We start from the raw sequence: 7580 nt of genomic DNA, 5'->3' as shown, positions 1-7580 counted from the left end.
AGTACATGTAGCAAGGGCTTTCGAATAATATAATAAATACAAAGAAAACAGATATAATAGAAAAAGAACAGAGCGAGCTAGTGTTAATGTAAGAGCTAGTGTCTTTTTTATAATTGCATAATAAGTGAAAAGAAAATAGAATAAAAAAGATTAGAAAGGTAGTTAGATTTTTATTATTATTTAAGAATTGAATTAGAATAGTGAGTGCTAAAGTTAGAGGGTAAAATAAAGATAAATAATAGCTAAACCATGGTAACCACAATGTCAACATGTTAACCGTGGTTTCACCCGTAGTTTAATCTGTTTTTTTCTACAGTCTATGAGTTTAACCAAATATATATATATATTTATCTCCATGTACATTACAATGTGGGTTATTGTTGACTAATACATCCAGTCAGAACAGATGCTGGTTTTTATAACGTGCGGCTTCAGGTTTGCCTCTATCTACACTGAGCGATGATGATAATGATCCTCAACAACATTCTCGTCTGCTGCGTGCTCGTCGTGTTTGACATGTTCCCATGGAGACCAGCAGTTATCCATTGCAGAGTTCCGCCCACCTGGCAGCAGCTCTGACTGCGATTGGTCGTCAAAATCGGCGACAGGCGAGTTCTGAATGGTCATTGGCTCGCTGCGCTGTTTGTCAATCTGTGAGCAGGAAGTGTACAAGTGGGTGAAGCGGGAGAGAGAGGCGGCGGAGCGGGCGTTCAGAAATGATGAGAAAGTAATAAAGTGCAGAGATTTCAGTCTTTTCTATCGACTGTTGTCAAAACGTCTGCAGCTTGGAGAAGATGAAATCTGCGTGAACAGTCATCAAATCACGAGACACGGGTGAAATGAGGCATTGTCTGTATAACTGCAGAGCAACAGGTAGAATTAACTTTATTAACCATTTGTTTATTCCGCCTCATAACCACTCAGACGCAAGCAAACACGTTGTATGAAAAAATGCAATGATGTTGTTAGAAACATGTAGCAGAGTTACTCTTTAGATAACCAAATCCTGCCAAAATAAGGAAAGGTATTTCTCTAACACGCAAGACCTGCAAGGGCTGTGTTTGTGTTTACTGGACGAACATTTTTTTAGGCCAGAGTACATTTAGAATAATTTAAAACACCTTTAAAAAGCTTGAAACATATTTTCTCTTTAAATATAATCAGTATGTTTTGTAAAGTCTTTTAAAGAAGCGGTTGTTAATTGCTTGTTTATTCAGTGTGTGGTGTAATTGCAATTATCACATTTAACAAGAGCTGCAAATGAAGCATAGCTCATAAAGAGATATTTTATTACTGTACATATCTGAGACTGCCGGGATGTTTCCATTAGGCTGAAGATTTTTTCTTCTTCATAATGCTGAATTACTGCTAATCAAATTGCTGGAGTTTGTTAATGCAGTCGGTGTAAGGTTTACAATCTTCTCATTAACTTAATAAGCAGATAAATGTCATTGATATGGAATGCAGAATGAATTTCCCTCTTGATCAGGTTTGCTTGCCTTACATTTCCAGTCCAGAAATGGATATGACTGAAATAGGAAATAAATAACAGCTTACAAAAAGGTTAGTTAACATGAATTTATGATGACCTAACTTCAAGAATAAAAAAGCATGTTGTTTTCAATTTAAAAGGAGCAAAGTTTAACATAAAACTTAAAAAATAAAATAAATAAAAAATAATAAAAAGAAAGCAAGTAGATAGAATAGAAAAATAACAGAGAATACTAGTGTTAGAGGCTCAAATGTTTTTTTTTTTTATAAAAAGAAAGCGAGCATTGCAAAGAGTACAAGTGTTAAAGGATCAGGTGTGTTTTTTTTAATACATAAAAAGAAAACGAATAGATAGAATAGAAATAGAATACAGAGTGCTAGTGTTAGAGAGTCAAGGTTAGATGGAAAAGATGTGCTTCTAGCCATTTCTTGAAGATTCGAATTGAGTTGGGCAGGTCATTCCACCACAAAGGAACAGTGAATGTTAAAGTCTGTGAAAGTGATTTTGTGGGGTATCACTTAGAATAGAGTAGAATGTGTTGTTCGCTAATTGCAGAATGCAAGCATCTAGACTGAACATAAATCTGAAGTAGTGAATTAGGGTAGGGGGTGCAGAGCCAGTGGTTGTTTTGTAGGCAAACATTTATGCCTTACATTTTATGTGAGCAGCTACTGGTAGCCAGTGCAGATTGATCAACGGTGGTGTGACATACTCTCTTTTCAGCTCATTAAAGACTAATCTTGCCGCAATTAGATACAATTTTCAAAAATAGGAACCAGCATTATGTTTTTCTAAATTCTCATATTGTTTGTTTCTTTCTTTTTGCTAAATCTGACAAGCTTGGGCCATTTTATGACACATGCTTTATTTTACTTCGGCGTCCCATATAAATAAAGCACATCCTTTCTGATTCCACAGAGATATGAGTGTTACACTGCATCTTGATGATCGGTCATGGTTGCTCATGTTGTAGATGTTCTCCGTGCCGTTTGTTTTCACTACAATCATTTTGGTTTTCGGTGCATTTCTTTACTAATACAAACCAGGTTGCATCAGCACAGACATAGATCAGACCTTTTGTCACAGTTGATGAGGACTCCAAGGTCTAACCGTCAGAGTTCAAGCCATATATTTTCTCCATAATGTACTTTTTTTGTCCAAACCTTCCCTTTTCATGAAGTCGCCTGGTTTTCTCATTAATTACAGCTGTGGTAGAAGATACAACTAGCTATTGTGATCTTAGGCAGCCAGACCTTGGTAAGTTTTGCAGCACATTGCCTAATTAGAACTGGTTACATGTGGAAAACAAAGGCAAAGTACGCTTGGGGATTGTGATATGTTATTAAAACCGTTTATTGTGGGGGCGGCTGGCTTTTAGGACAATGAGGGGGCCTATTGGAGATCTGAGGGACTTTAGCTGTCATCTGAGGCTGTGGTTCACTTTCTTTTCTTTACTGCTGCTCGAGGGAATTTTTAGTTTGTGTGCTACAGAGCTTTGTACTTCTGACCTTCATGTTGAATTTGTCTGTGTGCAGATGACCAGCCCCATTAAGGAGACAATGGATTATCCAGACCAGAGGAATGGTATTCTGTAATGCATGTACTTTTGGAGGAGACTATCTGCTTCGTGCGTATTTTATGTACTGAAACTGTTAAGTCAAGAATTGTAAAAATAGGCCCTTTGAAATTGCTGTTGTTATGGATAGGGTAGATAGGGTCATGCTTATTAAATCAGGATTAAGGCCACAATGTACAGTAAATGCATCTTTGAAATTGATTCTGCTGTTCATGTGTGAAGACTGAAGAGTGAAGACATACTGTATCATGTCTTATATGAATGGCAGGAAATCTGATATTTTGAGGTACTTTGAAACTTTATTTCCACAGTTCATGGCTGCTAAAAGGAATTGTACCATAATGAAAGCCTGACAGTTTGATCAGCACCTTTAACAGAATTAGTTTCTTTACATCAAAAAGCTTTTTGGGTTATGTTTTTTTTTATATATCTCGCCTTTCCATTAAATGGCCTTGCATTGAATATTTTTCAGATGCCCTTTTTCACCAGCGCCTAGCAGTCAGAGAGGAAAGAGAATTTGCCACGACATGAAGAGAGTAATTTCTTTACCTGCACTTGCTCTCAGCTCGTGTAAATGTATTACTAATTCACTGGGTTCCTCCTCAACATTTAAAGAGGAGCTGTTTTTAAGACGAACCTGGCCGCTGATGACTGATGAAAGCGGGTGGTGTCATGTCATAGGTTCAGGGCTGCTGCTAAGGATTGTGGGAGACGATAATGCGCACCTAGCTTTGATGAAAGATGATGAAAATTTCAGAGAGTAAAGGGCCCCACAGTTTCTTCCAGCTTCAGGAAATAATAAATGTCATCTTCCTGCTTTAAGGAGCACTGGAGGTTTAAGCAAGACTTTTTTGCAGGTTTTAGCTTTATTTTTGGAAGTGTCTGAGAATATTTTTAACCTCTATGAAAGAGGTGTACTGTTTTGGCATCCTTATTGTTGACTATTTAAATTTTTTTTAAATTGCGATTATAAATTTTAATTAAAAGTATTTGCATTAGAAAAACTGTTTTATGCCATATTCTGATGATTCATTCTAATTTTAATCAAAGGAAGCTGCAAAACTGTTAGTTGCCTAAATAACTAATTGTGCTTAAAATATTGTTCTACCAAAAAGGAATTTTTTTTTTTTTTTTTTTGCTTCTGTCAAATACATCTACGGTGTAGCGACCATTTTCAATGCAATTACTAATAATGGGGCTGTTTTCAAGCCTGAATAAGGATGCATGGAAAAAAAAACACCATCAAAAACTTTCCTGTAGCAATAAAGCCTTGCATGGTGAGCGTGCATACAGGCCACAGTGGATGAGTGCATTACTTATTGTATTTATTATTTTCTTTGAAATAATTGTAGATGCTAATTCCAGGTCTTTCTGAAGCTCTCCCCAAGTGATCTTTTGCTCTTGGACAACTCTTCTGCTAATATTTTTCACTACTCCATCAGAAATCTTGTTCTTTCCACTTCTGGATTATGACCCCAACAGTGCTCACTGGAACATTCAGAAGTATATAAATCTTTCTGTAACCAAATGCCATCAACTGGTTATGTTTTGCAACAAAAAGGTTGTGAGGGTCTTGAGAACTCTCTTTGCTTTTAGCCATCATGAAATGTTTCTTGTGTGCCACGTTGTCCATGAAACACCTTTTTATAGGCCATCAGTTGGGACTGAACCAACCAGCTAATATTAACTTCCACTGACTAGGGGCAGGATTGCTTTCTAATTACTGATAAAGTTCAGATGGTGTCTTGGCTTTCCAAGTCTTTTTGCACATCCCTTTCTTCATGTGTTCAGTACTTTTTCCCCTAAAAATTTTAGTTTACACTTTATCCTTCATATAATGTATTAAGCACTCGTTCAACATGTAAAAACATATATATATATTTTATTTATTAAATATGGAAAACAAAATATATACAGTTTAAATTTGGATTTTGCAACTTTTCAGTTGTCAGGCATTAGTGGCACATGTTCATTGGTAAAGTGATGAACAACACCTGTGCTTATTTTGTTAGGACACCTGTGTAAACATCAGAACTTTCGTCACTTGTTTGCAGATGCCAGTTGATCCAAATACATTGACATTCATACCTTTTTATGAGTGGCTTTAGTTTTATGTTTTGAGGGTCACAGTGTTTGCTGTTTACAGTATTTGTGAAAATTTGTGAAAACTCCTTGTACACTAAGGTCCTAGAGCAGATCATTTGCAATCAATTTTCTCTGTATGTTTCAAGTTCAGCGTGGAGAAAATAAATGCACATTTTCTCCAAACTCAGTTTCTCAGTCTTATAGAAACCACCATGACCCAGCCAGTCGCATTAAATGGCATTCTACTGTTTACAAGTAGCAGTTTACTCGCCATTATGCTTGTGTAAACAAGAGTGAGTGTGGATCATTGTAAAAACAGAGTCTGAGTGGCTGGGCTTTTATAGGGCATATTCGCTTACCCTCTCTGACACTGAGAAAGCTTTATATAGACTTGTCCGATAAATAGTGTTTGTCCTCCCTGGTGTATTGTGGGAAGACAGTGGCGGCAAGTGTATGGAATCTCTGATACGTCAAAGGACAGGTTGGATGATTTAGTAGACGTGTAGGAACCCGCACGGACAAATGAGCCTATAGCCACAATTTACAGAGACAGGTCGAGCTTTGTCTTTGAGACATACAAGTGGTGTTGTGATGGTCTAAGAAGCCATTCATCTACTTTGAAAGGATGCTCCCTGAAGTAGGCCTATGGCTTAATACCTTGACAAGCGCTTTAAAGACGTGCCTCTTTGTCAGTCTCCGCAAACGTCTCGCTGTCCGTGCTTGCATGCAGTGCACTATGGGAGCTGTGGGGGTATTAGGAGCCGGGAAAGATGAAGAGATGTCTGTCTGTGGTCTGTTTGACGTTACAGACCGCATGCACTTGCTGATACTTGATCTGATGTTAATGTGCCGCTCTGTGAGAGTGAGCGCAAGAGAGGGAGAGAGCGAGTAACGGAGGGGGAGATGGGCAGATAATCCCGTCTGCCTGATGAGATTGAAGGCTCAGATTGATTGATCGCCTAATCATAGGAGGAAATGGGCCTGAAAATGAATGGGACTCTGCCCTTGGCTTCCCGGGGAGCCGGGCGGCTGGATCGCAGGGGATGTTAGCTGCAACTCTACATGGCCTTAATGTGCACGGGACCTGATTTCATTTGCGTCTGATATACAGTTATACGATCCCCACTAAATGATCAAATATAAAAAGCAAGAGGGGGAGCCAGGCAAAGGGTGTAAATCAAGCTTTATTGCTGGAATATTACTTTTTCATGCCATCTGAAATTGATGCTCGCAGCAAGGTGAACGAATGAAAATCCAATACGAATTAGCGCCAGTGGAAGCGTCAAAAAGGAAAAGGAAGCTGAAAAAGAGATGACAAGGATATGAAATACTAGTTAAGGGTACAAGTAGTTGATGATTAGGTTCGCATTATCAGCCCGGTGCCTCGCAAATTTGTTTGGAGAAATTTCCTCACAACTGGGAGGCAGGATTACGAGAAGATCCTGTGCTGTCATGAGATAACAGGTGGGACTCTCTCACTTTCAAAGGTACCTGAGGTTTCTGCTGCATCTGAGCGTGTAACCCAGAGCTATTCTTCACCTTACTGAGGTAAACCTCATCACAGAGGGATCTCCATTGGTGGGCTCTGCTTTACATGAACCCCAGCCCTTGGTGTTGCATATAAATGAGACAGGCCTGTCACATCCTTTCGGTCTCCAAATGTCGCTAGTGGAGAGGAGCATGGATTGTGCATTTATCTTTATTTCCACTTGATGCCCGACAGACCGGCAATAATGCTGGCATGTCCGTCCATGCCAAATAGTATTCTTAAGACCAAAAGACAGCAGCCCTTTTGTGATTGGAGCGTGAGCGTAACGAGGGTATATTTAGCGCTTAGCTGCCATTTGTAAGTGGAGGTGCCATGGCAGATCAGGGGCGGTATGTGACTAATGAGATGATGTGTGTTATCACCAGCAGTCTCGTAAACAGGGAGGTCATTTGGTGTGCCAGCCCAATTGTGGATATGTGAATCTTATTTGACAGAGAACGCTGACCCAAACCGCCCCTCCTGGCTTGTCCCATTGGATCAGTGGCAGTGGCTGTCACAGAATTGAAGATGATTTCTACTCGCTGGACATAGGAAAGGCTTCAGTTAAGCTCTCTTTCTTTTCACGTCATCCGTTTTTCACTGAATGCTGTCAGTGAATAAGAATATATCATGGTTAGAGTGTATTTTGCCACGCTCAAGTGAGTTGTTTTCCCATCATTTTGATTAATTTATATCTTTTTTGCACTTTTATTAGAGAGGATAGGCAATGTCGGTTCTGGAGTGCCGATGATCTGCAGAGTTTAGCTCCAGCCCTTATCAAACACACCTGAACAAGCTAATCAAGGTCTTCTGGATTACTTGAGCTACAGGCAGGTTCAGTGACTAATTCAGGACTTTTACATTTGGTCCAACCCAGTTCACGATATTTGTACAATATT

General features: G+C 39.1%; 1 protein-coding gene across 2 annotated transcripts in view; it reads left to right on the top strand.

Annotated features, from left to right (window-relative positions):
• Positions 1–654: 654 nt before the first annotated feature.
• LOC127962673 (trichohyalin) overlaps positions 655–7580 on the top strand; it is a 191668-nt gene continuing 184742 nt past the window's right edge. Inside the window, exon 1 of one of the 2 annotated variants that reach the window (XM_052562317.1) lies at positions 655–873. The gene's annotated coding sequence lies outside the window, so the exon portion shown is untranslated. The remainder of the gene's footprint in view (positions 874–7580) is intronic. The other variant, XM_052562318.1, reaches the window with a different exon arrangement.

The sequence above is a fragment of the Carassius gibelio genome, chromosome B7, assembly GCF_023724105.1.
Source record: "Carassius gibelio isolate Cgi1373 ecotype wild population from Czech Republic chromosome B7, carGib1.2-hapl.c, whole genome shotgun sequence".
Taxonomy (NCBI): Eukaryota; Metazoa; Chordata; class Actinopteri; order Cypriniformes; family Cyprinidae; genus Carassius; species Carassius gibelio.
Note: the sequence above shows the minus strand (reverse complement) of the source record. Positions and strands in the feature narration are given on the sequence as shown.